The sequence below is a fragment of the Schistocerca serialis genome, chromosome 2, assembly GCF_023864345.2.
Source record: "Schistocerca serialis cubense isolate TAMUIC-IGC-003099 chromosome 2, iqSchSeri2.2, whole genome shotgun sequence".
NCBI lineage: Eukaryota > Metazoa > Arthropoda > Insecta > Orthoptera > Acrididae > Schistocerca > Schistocerca serialis.
The window spans coordinates 438564994-438581630 of NC_064639.1; the positions used below are offsets into that span (position 1 = coordinate 438564994).

Sequence of the window (16637 nt, forward strand, 5' to 3'; positions counted from 1 at the left end):
CTCTGTAATAGTGTTCTTGAGTTTCACGCAAGACTGAATGCAGACGCGTTGCGCCTCTAACTCCGCCATCTCGAAAATCACAAATTGTGCGATTTAATGTTCTACTCGGTACAGCATTGAACAATAACTAACAGACATACAATAATGAAACCGCCGGCAGTCAAACATTAAAAACAGGCGTTTGCTGGTATGCCAACCGCATTTCTCTCCAACGCACCATTGGCACGAAATTGCGAATGGTAATATTTGTTGTTTGTCATGATTATGGCTACTGTGCAAATGCTGTTACCAGAAATATTGTTTATTGTGTAGCACTGAATTATTTATCACTCATTAAGTGTAAACATTTGCGATGAAATGAAGGGTTTGATTGTAAATACGTTTATGATATTTTTTACAGTGTAGTCTATTCCATTTATTGATTAAATGCTCTTACATTTACCGTAGCAGTCTTTCTGGCCTCAATTCAAGCTATTGGTGTGTGTTACGCTGGTCGTTAGCCAGCCTACTTAGGGTCCAACCACGGATACTAGAACACCCGATAGGGATCACGAGCTGTATGCGCGGTAGTATCCCGCGCCACTGACGTCAGAGTGAACCCAACCAGCGATCAGTGGCCTGAAATTTACGTAACGTATTGTGTTGTAATTACGTTTACGAGCGAAAACAAGGTTATTTGCGGTAGTATGAATTTTTATTAGTGACTGGCAGTTAAGTACAGAGTTACGCCAAAATTATTAGCGCATCGAGAGATTTTTTAGAGTAAGTTTTTAATTGAAAACTAGTGGTTTATTGCACGATCGGCAACTTTACTAACCGTACCCGAAAAGTACGTTATCACTTAAAGATGCATTGAAGGTATTCTTGAGAGCTACTTCTCCTAAGTGGGATGACGGGAGAGATTCTTTGCCTACCAGCGTCTTCAAAAGAATTAGGTGTTTGATTTTGACCCGTAAGGCGAGCGAAATCCTATCAGGTAGTACGTGTAAGAAAGAGAGAGAGTATGATACTTTAACATTGGCGGAAACTCGAGATACGACTGTAGAATCTTCATCTTCTGAGAAATAAGACACTTACCGTTTACAGGAGAGTGAATGCGACAACAAGGAAATTGAAGAGACTGTTTCAGTGATGGTAGAAATTTTTGAGAACTGCACAGAATACGAGAGGGAAAATGTTCCAGATTTTAAGTAAATGTCGAACTGTCAGAGACGATTACAGGATACGTTGCTTGTAGTCAAACGTAAACATTCCACCTATTTGTCAGCTAAGTGATGATTCCTAAACAATATTTTATTGTTCTAATACTGTCTGTGATGATACACTTTTTTTCCGTTGCTAACCAGAGTAATTTTCGTGATTAATTGATAATATGCAATGAAGAGGTTGCGTATTTCACGAGAAAACACCTGAGGACTGTGACATTCATTTTTCTGTAGTACCTTTCCTTCTTCCGTATCGGCAGTATTCAGACATGTTTAAAGGATATTGAAATATAGTGGTTTTCGTCAACCAATGGATATTTATTTTAACTTATTTCACTACATCGACGTATTATAATTTCTGGAGACGGAGTCTGATGTCACATAGAAAAGAATTGCAAATAAGAAGACAGTCTTACGTAACGACAACTGTAGGTGTCCACAAGAAACTTTCTTGGTAAAGTATAACAAACGTTGTCCGCGGGCCTGCTCTATCTTGGATATGTACGTGTATATTTCACAAAAGGAAATAAAAAAATGGTTCAAATCGCTCTAAACACTATGGGATTTAACATGTGAGGTCATCAATCCCCTAGACTTAGATCTACTTAAATCTAACTAACCTAATGACATCACCTACATCCATGCCCGAGGCAGGATTCGAACCTGCGACCGTAGCAGCAGCGCGGTTCCGGACTGAAGCGCCCAGAACTTCTCGGCAACAGCGGCCGGCAGGGAAATAGATTACACACGAAAACCTAGGGAACTTCCCCCTTTCCACGCTATATTTCCCGAACAAAACACTACACCATTTGTACGGTAAAGTAACTGATCACATAAATGTTTCAGGAGAGAACTGGCTTTAGACAGGAGGATCATTAATGAAGCCAACTGAAATATCTACGGAATTCGTTTTGAACATGGAAAGAGAATTTGAACAATTCCACGTCAGTTTCATTGATCTTACCCCAAAAGCTTTCGTAAGGTTAAATGGCATTATAAATGAAAGTATCCACGACTGGAGAACTTGGCTGTAATGGATTTCATTAGAGTGGAAGCTATCAACAAGGAAAAAAGGTGCAAAGGTAGTAAGCGAGCTGAGAGTGAACAAAGACAGAAACTGAGAAAAATGAAAAAGTTTTTAACGTAACTTTCCAGAACTGACAAAGAAAACCTGTTGATAAAGTCAAAAATATTTAAATGATATTGTAGGAGTTTTCTCCGTACCAGAGATCTTTGTGGTCTAAGCCTGTGTCAGCCTATTCCACCAGAATGAAAGCAGTGCCTACCGAGATAGTGAAAGAGTTCGACATCCTTCGAAGGCTTTACAACAGCATTTCGCCGACCCTACAAAAAAATCATTAACTAATATAAAGCTCCATAATAGTATTATTACACTAAAGCATGAAAAATCTTGATTACGTTCACAGCTGCGTTTGAGTTAAACGTGTGTGCGCTATGTGCCTGTAAGTCTGAATGCAGTGCGGCGTGGCGAGATGATTCACAGTGACGCCGCAGCTCACAGCCCGCCTGCGCGCGACCGCTACCAGTATTCTAGTATCCGTGGATCTTTCTGCGCGACTGACATGTGGCTGCTTCTAAAAGCCCTGCCGGTAAAACCCTATCGCTCGCTCGAGTTAATCTTCCCATTGCCCGTAAGCCTTCTCCGTACCTGCTCAACAGGAACCGTTGCCAACCTTTTAGATTTCTGTTCATATTTACTCGGACTCAAAACACACTTTAACTCTTCGTTATGTTCCATTGTAGCCTCGGGATTCTCCCAAGACTCGATCAGTTACGGTCTTCTATTGTCCCGACCTGAACCCTCTGGAACACCCGGGATGAGTTTATTTCGCTCCATACCGCATTTTCCAGCATCTCTACCTTCTCTGTTTTCAGCTCTTGAGGAAGATTGGGCTGCCATTCGTCCAGATATTCAGATACCTCATTGAAAGTGACTCCAGCAGAGTTCAAGCTGTCATTAAGACAGACGGTGGACATATTCCATATTAATGTCCAGTGACGTGTGTCCAGATATTTTTTATCAGATATTGTATAAGCTTACTGGGCAAAAATTTAGTCCGTCCTGGAGAAATAATTACAAGCGTAACCAAGCATAATTTAATACAATTAACTCCGCCCTGAATTTGATAACAGCCTGGATTCGGTTCGGTACTGAGTCCATAAGGTTGTACATATACGTCACACCAAGATTATTCTACTCACTGAGGATGTGATCGCCCAGTTTCATCAGACTGGAAGAATGCTGATGTTGGGGTTATACCCGCTGTTCCAATGTGTCTCACAGATTTTCTTTGGAGTTCAAGTCAGGTATTTTTACAGCCACTCCAGGTGTAATAGGGTGGGAGAGTGTTCAGTCATATATTCTTCCAGCCCTATAAAGTTTTCTGCTGTTGTCTTTATGTGCCTGTGTGAGCAACGGAGTCTTGCGAGGTCAACAACTCCAAATGTTAATTATATGCAGTTCCCGTCGCAGTTGAGAGGTTGAAATGGACCTCCTGCACTAATTCCTGTCGGGTTTGGGAGCGATTTTGATTCATAAGCCGTGACGAGGGTTTCCAGTCCCTCATAGTCAGGATCTTTTTCAGACCACAATTCTTGCGTCGCGTTTTGTGGCACACCACTGCTTGTAGGCACTGGGGGCACACCAACAAACCCAGCAACTTCACACACTGCATGGCCACGGGCACGACTAATCACGATTGCCCCTTTTTTCCCCTCTGTCTTGTCATTGAATTTACCCATGTTTACGTACAATATCCACATGAAAATGCCTCACTGATGGCTACTGCTTTATGCTCACGTGGAGGCAGTGCGCGCGCTATTGAGCAAGTGACTATATCGCTGAGCCGTCCGTAATGGCTTAGCGATTCATCTTTAGGATCACCGACTGGCGATTTCAAACATACACTACGAAAACAACACCTCCACCTCAGGGGGCACACGACTTGTACATCCCGCGAGGGCTGACTGCCAACTTCTCGATTTCACGAGCACGAAGCCACTCCAATATAAAACATCTAACCTTTGCCCTTTCAGTCAGTCACCCTTAGCAACACGATTTAGGCCTTTCCAGTGGCTGTTTGCTGCTCCCGCTAATAGCACTTTCTGTAAGGTGCTTGTAACGGAACCGATAGATTCCGCGTGTGACCGATTCGTCTAAATTTTTAAAGTACTACAATTACGTATACTCGAATATTTTAATGTTTTATTAGGAGGGAAAGTATTTATTTTTGTCTACGACGATAGCAATTATTAGCTAACATATTTTCTGTGTTTGCTTTCGAAGGTGTCTAATAAGGTGCAAAATACGATATTTAGTTACCTGAAATCTATGGTTACGATGACTATAGCGCTATGTAAAAACAAACCTCTAAATCGTCGTTTTACATTGACACATTGCGCGCGACCCGGGCACTGCCTCACCTAGCCACAGAAAATCGTATAACTCGATATACGATCTCTTCCCAGAGGGCTTTTCTCGCTCAGCTGAACTTTGGCACTGTTACTATTCTGCTGACTCTAAGGATATTCGATTGACTTGTTGGTCATGTGTAACCAAACGGGACGTATTGTTAACTATTAAGCAGTTAATTTTATTATGAACCTCTGTCCAAAGCAAGAGGAGGATAACGGGGCTCGATGTGCATGTCATATTACCACCTTGAACTGCTGGTAAAATTCTTTGTTTACAATCACCAGGTTCATAAAAGTATTCACAGCTTCATGTTACGCGAAATATAAAATCATTGTTGGCAAATGATAAAAGCCTGAATTAGACACCGATATCATATCATCATATAAATACACTGAAGCGCGAAAGAAACTGGTATAGGGATGCACATTCAAATATAGATATATGTAAACAGGCAGAATGCGGCGCTGCGGTCGGCAACGCATATATAAGGCAACAAGTGTATGGTGCAGTTGTTAGATCGGTTACTGCTGCTACAATGGCAGTTATCAAGAGTTAAGTGAGTTTGAACGTGGTGTTATAGTCGGCGCACGAGCGATGGGACACAGCATCTTAGAGGTAGCGATGAATTCGGGATTTTCCCGTACGATCTTTCACGAGTGACCATGAATATTAGGAATCCGGTAAAACATCAAATCTCCGACATCGTTGTGGCTGGAAAAAGATCCTGCAAGAACGGAACCAACGACGACTGAAAAGAATCGTTCAACGTGACAGAAGTTCAACCCTTCCGCAAATTGCTGTAGATTTCAAAGCTGGGCCATAGAGTGTCAGCGTGCTAATCATTCAACGAAACATCATCGATATGGGCTTTTGGTGCTGAAGGCCCACTCGTATACGCTTGATGGCTGCACGACACAATGCCTTGCGCCTCGCCTGGGAACCTCAACACCGACACTGGACTGTCGATGACTGGAAACATGTTGCCTGGTCGGACGAGCCCCGTTTGAAATTGTATCGAGCGGATTGACGTGTACGGGTATGGGGACAACTTCATGAATCCATGGTCCCTGCATGTCAGCAGGGTACTGTTCAAGCTGTGATGTGGGGCGCGTGCAGTTGGAGTGATATGAGACCCCTGGTACGTCTAGATACGACTCTGACGGATGACAAGAACGTAAGCATCCTATCTGATCACCTGCATGCATTTATGTCCATTGTGCATTCCGACGGACTTGTACAGTTCCACCACGGAGTTTAAACACCTTCGCTGGCCGCCAAACTCCCAGGACATGAACATTATTGAATAGTCTTGAATGCCTTGCAACGTGCTGTTCAGAAGAGATCTCCACACCCGTCGTATTCTTACGGATCTGCCCCCTTATTTCTAGGCAAACGAAAGATGATCCTTATCTTTATCTGTGATGCCGGGAATTATAATTAAACTGACGGTGTTCCGAGTGCTGCAGTGCCGGATATATAGCAGGACACTGAAACATCGCACGCACGTTCATTAATCGGTGCGCTCTTGGAGTATTCCAAAAAAATAATAGTTCCACTTTCTGCCACCGGGCGAAAATATAGTACTATTAACCGTTAGAAGATGGTGTCCATACAGGAAAAGGGGAGGAACCATTCAACACCTGATGACGATGGTTCAAGACGTTTATTAGGATATGGCCACAACTTGCAGCATGTGTTCAGTATGGTCTACCCATTCAACAACATGCTACATTGGTAACATGGCTTGGTGGACGGTTGCACGCCGCATATCCTGCGTAATCAGAGCGATATGTCACCGTATGCAACCCTTCAAATCAGGAAGAGTCCGGATACAGTCCTGATAGACGCGAACTATCAACCAGAAGACACATCGATTAAGGTCGCGGGGTATGGAAGGCTAAAAGTCTTGAAATTACCCAGAGATGATGAGGCAGTTACGAAGGTTTCTCGAAGCAAATCTTTCACCTGGCAAGCGACATATGAAGTCGCCCTATCTTGCATGAAATTAGCGGTGTGGACACAGGTGCATTCTTGCAAAGCTGGAATTACGCGTTGCACAAGAAGGTCTTTATAAGGTGCAGAATTCACTGTACACGTAATAGGCCCAAGAGGTGTCATCGTCTCGAAGAAAAACGGACCGAGAATGAAGGCGCTTGTGAAACCACACCACACAGTCACATAAGATGAGTGCAGTGGGCGTTCTTGCACAGGCTGTGTCGGAGTAGAACCCCATTCGAGACAGTTTTGTACATTCACTGCACCATTCAGAGCAAAAAATGCCTCCGGAATAAGATTTTAACTCTGCAGTGGAGAGTGCGCTGATATGAAACTTCCTGAGGGATTAAAATTGTGTGCCGGACCAAGACTCGAACTCGGGACCAATTCGTGGGCCAGTGCTTTACCGATTTTTTTTTGTTCATCTCATTTTTGTTATAGATTATTCCTTGAATTTGTTGGGGGCGGTCGTCCGATGACAGTCGTTCAGGTTCTTCGTTGCTCCGTTCACTCAGGTTTTTTTTTTTTTTTTTTTACGGATGGTAGCTAACCATGTGAATGAACACGCTGAGCTACCGTGCCAGCACCGACTGAGCTACCGAAGCACGATTCGCGACCCGTCCTCACAGCTTCAGTTCTGCCAGTAACTCGTCTCCTACCTTCCAAACTTCAAAGAAACTCTTATGCGGAAAGTCCCGAGTTCGTGTATTGATCTGGCACACAATTTTAATCTGCCGGGAAGTTTAAAAAATGCCTCGTCCGTCCAAATCTTCGTCAACAACTGCCATAGGAATGGGTCTCCTCCATCTCCCTGCTGAACCACTTAATTCACTTGTTCCTTCAAATTTCTTGATCATATTCTTGAAGTCATTTGTTTACATGTGGCCTCTTCGGAGCTCTGTTGGCGATATTCCCGCAATGTAGTGCTGCTGTTGCTGCCGGTATGATAAAACAGCTTTACCAGCAAAAAAATGGTTCAAACACCTCTGAGAACTATGAGACTTAACTTCTGAGGTCATCAGTCCCTTGAACTTAGAACTACTTAAACTTAACGAACCTAAGGACATCACACACATCCATATCCGAGGCAGCATTCGAACCTGCGACCGCAGAACCGCTCGGCCACCCCGGCCGGCATCTTTACCAGCAGTTCACGGTCTTTCTTTTTAATAGCAATTGCCTTTCGTACGGAGAACTTCAACTTCCGAACCCTTTATAACTGTCAGTTGACAAAATGAATCAGCGTCCAGTGACAAACAGCAAACTGACTTCAAGACGGGAAACATTTCACATTATGACTGCTTACAGCGCCACATCTTCACACGGTGGCAGAATGTGGAGCTATTGTTTTCTATAGCGCATTCCACGAGTGCACCGATTAATGATTGTAACTATGATGTATCAGCATCCTGCAATGTATATATGCCGCACTGTAGTACTCGGAACACCGTCAGGTTAATACACTGAAGCGCCGATGAAACTGATATAGGCACGCGTATTCAAATACAGAGATATGGAAAGAGGCAGAATACAGCGCTGCGGTCGGCACCGCCTATATACGACAAGTGGCTAGAGCAGTTGTTACATCGGTTACTCCTACTACAATGGCAGGTTATCAAGATTTAAGTGAGTTTGAATGTTCTGTTATAATCGGCGCACGAGCGAGGGGACGCAGCATCTCCGAGGTACCGATGAAGTGAAGATTTTCCGTACGACCATTTCACGAAGGTACCGTGAATATTAGAAATCCGGTATAACGTCAAATCTCCGACATCGTTGTGGCTGAAAAAAGATCCTGCAAGAACGGGACCAACGACAACTGAAGAGAATCGTTCAGCGAGACAGAAGTGCAACGCTTCCATAAACTGCAGCAGATTTCAATGCTGGGCCATCAACGAATGTCAGCTTGGGAACCGTTCAACGAAACATCATCGATATGGACTTTCGGAGCCGAAGGACCACTCGTGTACACTTGATGACTGCCTCGCCTGGGCCCGTTGATACCGACTTTGGACTGTTGATGACTGGTCGGACTAGTCTCGTTTCAAGCTGTATCGAGCGGATGGGCGTGTGCGGGGATGGAGACAACCTCATGAATCCATGGACCCTGCATGTCAGCAGGGGATTGATCAAACTCGTGGAGGCTCTGTAATGATGTGGGGCGTGTGCAGTTGGAGTGATGTGGGACCCCTGATACGTCTAGATACGGCTCTGACAGGTGACACGTACGTAAGCATCCTATCTGGTCACCTGCATCCATGTACATTGTTGATTCCCTGCGGACTTGGGCAATTCCAGCAGGACAATAAGACACCGCACACGTACAGAATTGCTACAGAGTGGCTCTAGGTACACTCTTCTGAGTTTAAACACTTACGCTGGCCACCAAACTCCCCAGACATCATCATTATTGATCATATGTGGGATGCCTTGCAACCTTCTGTTCAGAAAGGATCTCCACCCCCTGATACTCTTACGGATTTATGGAGAGCCCTGCAGGATTCGCGGTGTCAGTTCCCTCCAGCACTACTTCAGACATTAGTCGAGTCCATGGCACGTCGTGTTTCGGCACTTTTGCGTGCTCACGGGGCCCCTGCACGGTAATAGGCAGGTCTACCAGTTTCTTTGTCTCTTCAGTGTACAACTACCCGTACCATGATGAATCTTGACTTTAATGTAGGAAACGGTTGTGCTAACGTGATGTTTAATGTCTGCACCGCCAGCTGGCCACAGCTGATGTTGATGCTGATGCTGATGCTGACGTGATGCTGTGTTGCAGGTGACGTGGGGCGGAGGCCGCCGCCAGCTGCGCTCTCCTCAGCCGGTCCCGCTCCCGGACTCGACGCGGACGATATGGTGAGTCCCGCAGACACGCTCTCTCTCTACCAACACACAGCTAATTACTGACCTACTGTTCCTCTTCAAATCTTATTCAGCAACACTAGTTGCCAACGTTCTACCTCAGCAATCCATATACAGGCTACATTATATCTAATATGGAAAAGTGACACAGGTGTAGATACACCATAATAAAGCAGAAAAGTTCCAATATACAAGGGTCCAAAAAACGAGTTATTTAAGAAGTAACTGACTACAGCACGAAATATTATCCTAGTTACTACAAATGTACCTGGAAATGTAAACTTTTCGATTAAGAACCCATCCAGTTAATCTGAGATTTCACTTATGACTTATCTTAACAAGAGGAACACAACTGTTTCAGCATTTTACGTGTTACAATTTACGGTACACTCATGCGTTTTAAAATACACTACTGGCCATTAAAATTGCTGCACCAAGAAGTAATGCAGGTGATAAACGGGTATTCATTGGACAAATATATTATACTAGTACTGACATGTGATTACGTTTTCAAGCAGTTTGGATGCATAAATCCTGAGAAATCAGTACCCAGAACAACCACCTCTGGCCGCAATAACGGCCTTGATACGCCTGGGCATTGAGTCTATCAGAGCTTGGATGGCGTGTACAGGTACAGCTGCCCATGCAGCTTCAACACGATACCACAGTTCATCAAGGTTAGTGACTGGCGTATTGTGACGAGCCAGTTGCTTGGCCACCATTGACCAGACGTTTTCAATTGGTGAGAGATCTACATCTACATCTACATTTATACTCCGCAAGCCACCCAAAGGTGTGTGGCGGAGGGCACTTCACGTGCCACTGTCGTTACCTCCCTTTTCTGTTCCAGTCGCGTATGGTTCGCGGGAAGAACGACTGTCTGAAAGCCTCCGTGCGCGCTCGAATCTCTCTAATTTTACATTCGTGATCTCCTCTGGAGGTATAAGTAGGGGGAAGCAATATATTCGATACCTCATCCAGAAACGCACCCTCTCGAAACCTGGCGAACAAGCTACACCGCGATGCAGAGCGCCTCTCTAGCAGAGTCTGCCACTTGAGTTTGCTAAACACATCCGTAACGCTATCACGGTTACCAAATAACCGTGTGACGAAACGCGCCGCTCTTCTTTGGATCTTCTCTATCTCCTCCCTCAACCCGATCTGGTACGGATCCCACACTGATGAGCAATACTCAAGTATAGGTCGAAAGAGTGTTTTGTAAGCCACCTCCTTTGTTGATGGACTACATTTTCTAAGGACTCTCCCAATGAATCTCAACCTGGTATCCGCCTTACCAACAATTAATTTTATATGATCATTCTACTTCAAATCGTTCCGCACGCATACTCCCAGATATTTTACAGAAGTAACTGCTACCAGTATTTATTCCGCTATCATATAATCATGCAATAAAGGATCCTTCTTTCTATGTATTCGCAATACATTACATTTGTCTATGTTAAGGGTCAGGATCTGGAGAATGTGCTGGCCAGGGCAGCAGCCGAGTATTTTCTGTATCCAGAAAGGCCCGTACAGGACTTGCAACATGCGGTCGTGCATTATCCTGCTGAAATGTAGGGTTTCGTAGGGATCGAATGAAGGGTAGAGCCACGGGTCGTATCAGATCTGAAATGTAACGTCCACTGTTCAAACTTCCGTCAATACGAACAAGAGGTGACCGATACGTGTAACCAATGGCACCCCATACTATCGCGCCGGGTGATACACCAGTATGGCGATAATGAATACACAATTCCAATTTGCGTTCACCTCGATGTCGCTAAACACGGAAGCGACCATCATGATGCTTTAAACAGAACCTGGATTCATCCGAAAAAATGACGTTTTGCCATTCGTGCATCCAGGTTCGTCGTTGAGTACACCATCGCAGGCGCTCCTGTCTGTGATGCAGCGTCAAGGGTAATCGCAGCCATGGTCTGCGAGCTGATAGTCCATGCTGCTGCAAACGTCGTCGAACTGTTCGTGCAGATGGTTTTTGTCTTGCAAACGTCCCAATCTGTTGACTCAGGGTTCGAGACGTGGCCGCATGATCCGTTACAGCCATGCGGATAAGATGCCTGTCATCTCGACTACTAGTGATACGAGGCCGTTGGGATCCAGCACGGCGTTCCGTATTACCCTCCTGAACCCACCGATTCCATATTCTGCTAACAGTCATTGGATCTCGACCAACGCGAGCAGCAGTGTCACGATACGATAAACCGCAATCGCGATAGGCTACAATCCGACCTTTATCAAAGTCGGAAACGGTGCGCATTCTCCTCCTTACACGAGGTATCATAACAACATTTCACCAGGCAACGCCGGTCAACTGCAGTTTGTGTATGAGAAATCGGTTGGAAACTTTCCTCATTTCAGCACGTTGTAGGTGTCGCCACCGGCGTCAGCCTTGTGTGAATGCTCTGAAAAGCCAATCATTTGCATATCACAGCATCTTCTTCCTGTCGGTCCAATTTGGCGTCTGTAGCACGTCATCTTGTGGTGTAGAAATTTTAATGGCCAGTAGTGTAAGTGTTGCGCGTCTTGTGCTCGCATTTGGAGAAAGACTGCGAAATGCCGTGTGTGAACGTACCAGATCTGCTTGAGCTGGACCAACGGAGAGGCAGACCAGTCCTTAAAATGCTTCATGAAGTTACTCAGCGGAATTAATTTTCACGCAATTTGATAGTCAAGTGGCCTTAGTGTTGAGTCCCAGGTACCGACATTTCCATAATTTTAATATTGATTAACTTCATAAGAGGGCTCTACTAATTACGAAATTAAATACGTGCCCAGGTAAATGTTAATTTTATAACAAATTATTGTGTGTGCACAGATTAATAGAAAACATTACAACGTTTAATAACACACACTTCGAGAACATTCAACTAGCACATTACATCGATTGCAAGAAAAGGAACTCTAAGGGTCTGGGAAGGCTATCTGATGCGGGTATGTACGACAATAATAAATCATGTTCTAAAAGATTCATTATACATAATGGTGCCGCGTGAATACAGTGATTGCAAGACCGAAAGAAAGAAGAACTGCACGTGCACTGCGCATGTGAACTCAATCATGGTGAGCCTGCGTGAATCTAACTGAATCTTTGCTGCGACTTAATCCGCAGCAGCTGCTGTAAGATCTGAGCAGACGTGATGACTTGAGACGTGTTGGTGGACGTCGCCGAAATTCAGACTGTTATCAATCTAACTGTAGTTACCGCCTTCCCCTCCCTCATCTGCAAACCCAAGACCGTCTTACCATGTAAGGAGGAGAACCGAGCCAGTATCAGACAATGAAGTGAAGTGAAAAAGTGAACACCACTCCCAGCATCTGCTCCGAGCGGTATTTCGCGCTAAAAACCTTGTCCGCCCATCGCAAGATTTTTCCTTCTTCTTCTGTCAATAATATTTTTATTAGTTTGCAGTTTTAGTCCCACCATATAGTGTGCAAAACTCAGCTCCCAATCCGATGTCTGGCGGCCTGCTCTGTTTTGAGAATTCCGTCATGAACGAGTGTTCTTTGATCGGCCGGTTACTTGTCCTTTAGCATGAAACAATACCACAAAACAGCACTTCGTTCTTCAGGAGTTCTCAAGACGCTTCTATCTGTCCGTGGTTGGCGAAATTCCTCCCATCCTACTGTCATGGCGCCAGAGTTTTTCCTCTGGACCTGGTGGTGAAGACGATGTACAGGAAGTCCGCTGTAGGTTTTACTTGCCTTCAGACCGGGAAAGAAATACCCCCCCCCCCCCCCCATTTCCCATCCCTAACGCGTTTCACGAGCAAAATACAATGTCTACATAAGCTCAGAAGAAGAAGGAGAAGTTAATCTGCCCTTACAATCACTGCCGTTACTCTCTTATTAAATTAAGATAGATTCATTCGATCTGAACATGTTTGTCGAATTATTAATTGGCTATGTGATGTACACTTCAGATAAGAGATGATCCGAGACAACAAAACTCAGAGCGTTGAAGTCAGTTGACGCTGGAGGCCAAGGCACAGAAGGCATTGCTTGATCTATCCATCCTGGACCATGCTGGCGCGATGATGTCGTCTCAGTTAAGAAGCAAAATTTGCCGGTGCCTCGTCATTTACGCAAAACATTCCTCAGACTTACTCAAGGGACGCATATGGGTGCAATAATGAAAGTTCCAGCCTAAGAGATCGAAGGTACCCTCGATAAAGAAGGGTTCTTCGAAAATGTCTGACCCAGTGAGACAATTGTCTGATACCTGTAACCACACCTACAAACAGAAAAGTTGCTTTTGTTGTCACCCATGAACAGCATGTGGGTTTAGATCAGATTTTAGCCTAATTAAATGGAGACTTGATTAAAAAGTTTACATTTCAGACACGTTTTTAGTAACAAGGACAATATGTCAGAGTGAAGTCAGCGGCGGCTGGTAATCACGTACTTGCAGCTGTCTCGCAAACGGCTCGTTTATGGACTAATGTTTAGTGGAACGCTTTTCTACTGTTATCATTCACTTTTAGCTGTGTCATTTTTCGCTGTCATTTGTGATACATCTTATATAACGGATACAAAAAGAGGTTAGAGGTTTATAATATACATCGTTTTTGTTATATTTGGCGCACAGTGGTAAAAGATTCTCGGAATAATGAGGTACCTCAAACACTGCCGACAGTATTTAAAGAAAAAACTCTATTTCGAGCTGTGGCGTGAAAGCGATACCTGTCATTTGCAGGCGCTGTACTACTTACAGGGTCGTCACTACATTCTCTACACCTTGCAAGAGCTGTGGGAACGGCCCCTCCGGGAAGGAGAGATATAGCAGAGGCCTTGCCTCAGCCTCTGTCCCGGAGCCGCTAGGTAGTTCAAGTGTCGATTCTGTGAGGCGTACTTGAACAGCGCAACTGGAAATGTGCTGCACGCCAATGACCGGAGTCCGGGTTCGAGTCGCAGTCCAGCATATGGTTTGAACTTACCGCAGATCTTCATCTGCCTTATATTTCGCTAAAAACTGACAGAGTGTCATTTCGGCTCGCAGTTCTTTGTATGTGCGCTGAACGTGGGCAGTTGTTATCAATAGGTGCGCCTTCAGTTTTGCGTTCTCCTCATCTTGTACGGGCTGATTAAGATGGCACCTGCTACTGCCTTACTTTTGAACATGGATAGATTAGGTAGCAGTGGAGGCGTATACAAATATCGAAGAAAAAATCAATTGATCTCTAATCAAGAGAACATGGCCACCACGAAAGACAATCCTGATTATCTGGTCTCTTGAGATCAGTCTAGCGACTGGGGACGATAAATTTACTGCCAGCCACATTCGGTCTTTGCCGGTCAGGATATGTTCCCAGGCCCACCCAGCTGTTGAAGAAAGGGCTGTCTACAAAGGAAGTTACGGTGTACTTATTTCATCAAAGAAGAACAGTCCATGTATAGCTTGACCACAATGTAAAAAAAAAAAAAAAAAAAAAATCAATTTTGTTGTCTTGTTCGCTACACGCTACAATATCTCATAGGGACCATCTAATCCCTGAGATACATCCATTATGAGTGTTTGTCGTTCAGTGTAGATGATATGTTGTGTATTATGTATTGTGCATTAAACTGGAGACCTAGAACCGACGGAGAGGCTTCGTCCTGCTATAGCCCTCAGTGTTTCACCACCCCACAACAGGCCACAGCAGTCCACCCACCCCACTGCCGCCCCACACTGAATCCAGGGTTATTGTGCGGTTCGGCCCCCAGCAGTGGACAGCCCCCCCCCCCTTCCCCCCGTCACCCGGGAACGTCCCATACCAGACGAGTGTAACCCCAAATGTTTCCCCGGTAGATGATACGTTATTTCAACATCACAGAAAATTCAACCACGAAATTCTTCATACACCCACATTTCAGTGTCAATTTGACATTTAAGCCACATCTCCATTCGCACCAACGGTACCTCCAACTCCACATCACTAATTTCACCACCTGGCGTAATCAGTGGTACCTCTACATCAAGCCTCAAAGGAAAAACCGCCCAAGCTTTCCGTTGATGAGTCCTTTCTAAAAGTCTAAAACCATCCAATTCACCTAAGACACTAAAGTGTTTTACACGTCCCCGTCAAATCCTGATATTCGTCCCTTCCGGCGGAATCCCCACCTATCAATCATACAAATGGATTCTACGATAGACTAAAACTATTAAAATTGTTAACCGGCTGACAATGGGGGTTAAATCGCAGTGACATCAAGCATACCTATCAGGTCCTTATTCGTCTCAGCCTCATATATGAAAATGCCGCATTGACCTCCAGCCCTCCCAAGTGCCACCACTCCTTTCAAATTGTTGACCGTCATGCAATACGCTTCACTTTCCGCAACCAGTATGCGTGATATCTGCCTGAGACTTCGTCTACAGCAGGTAAAAAGCCATTCAGACTTGTGCTTTCGTAAACACATGTCTCAGGCGATGGGCTGAAATGGCCCACAACGCTTAATTTGAACTAGGAGACGACAAGTCACTGATAAGACCAATGGGTATCATTTATTATCTTTCAAGGAACCCCTTGACTGCGATATCTCAAGCTCATTATTTAGTAAGGCTCACTTGAAAGTGTTAAGAATTACGACAGGAAAAATATTATTTGCTAATGACTCACCATGTATAGCAGGAGGGCGACAGAATATGTGTGTCCGGGAGGAGCAGAGATCAGCCTTTTATGGGATGTATGTATTGCACTTCACAAAATGGACATCGTCGATATTCAAGAAACGTTCAAAACAAACCATTAACTTGCACCACATGCACCGAATGAAAAATAGCACGCCACAGTGATGATAAAAGTTCGCATCATCAAGGCCGAAGGCGAACTCCTTGGGAGTTACGAATCGTGCAGGACTTTCAGCTAGATATCTACTCTTAAAGAATGCATACAGAATGATATTGGTATAACGGGGTGATGAGAACTGATGGAATGTGATGGCATCCAACAGAATGAGAAACAGTCTGTAGTGGAGCTTATCCTGAAACTGGCTAGCCTTTAAGTGTAGCTGCAGATAACACGATACTATGTTTTATAAGCACGGAAAAAATAAACATCTTGAGGCTGAATCTGTCCAGTGGTTCGAGGTGATATCAACTGCAATGTCACACACTTTTCAGGACGGATACCCTGCTC

The 16637-nt window shown here is 44.6% G+C and overlaps 1 protein-coding gene across 1 annotated transcript in view; it reads left to right on the top strand.

Moving 5' to 3' along the window:
• Positions 1-16637, top strand: part of LOC126456044 (tolloid-like protein 1) — a 1300043-nt gene that overhangs the window by 123342 nt on the left and 1160064 nt on the right. Inside the window, exon 2 of the mRNA XM_050091798.1 lies at positions 9416-9492. The gene's annotated coding sequence lies outside the window, so the exon portion shown is untranslated. The remainder of the gene's footprint in view (positions 1-9415; positions 9493-16637) is intronic.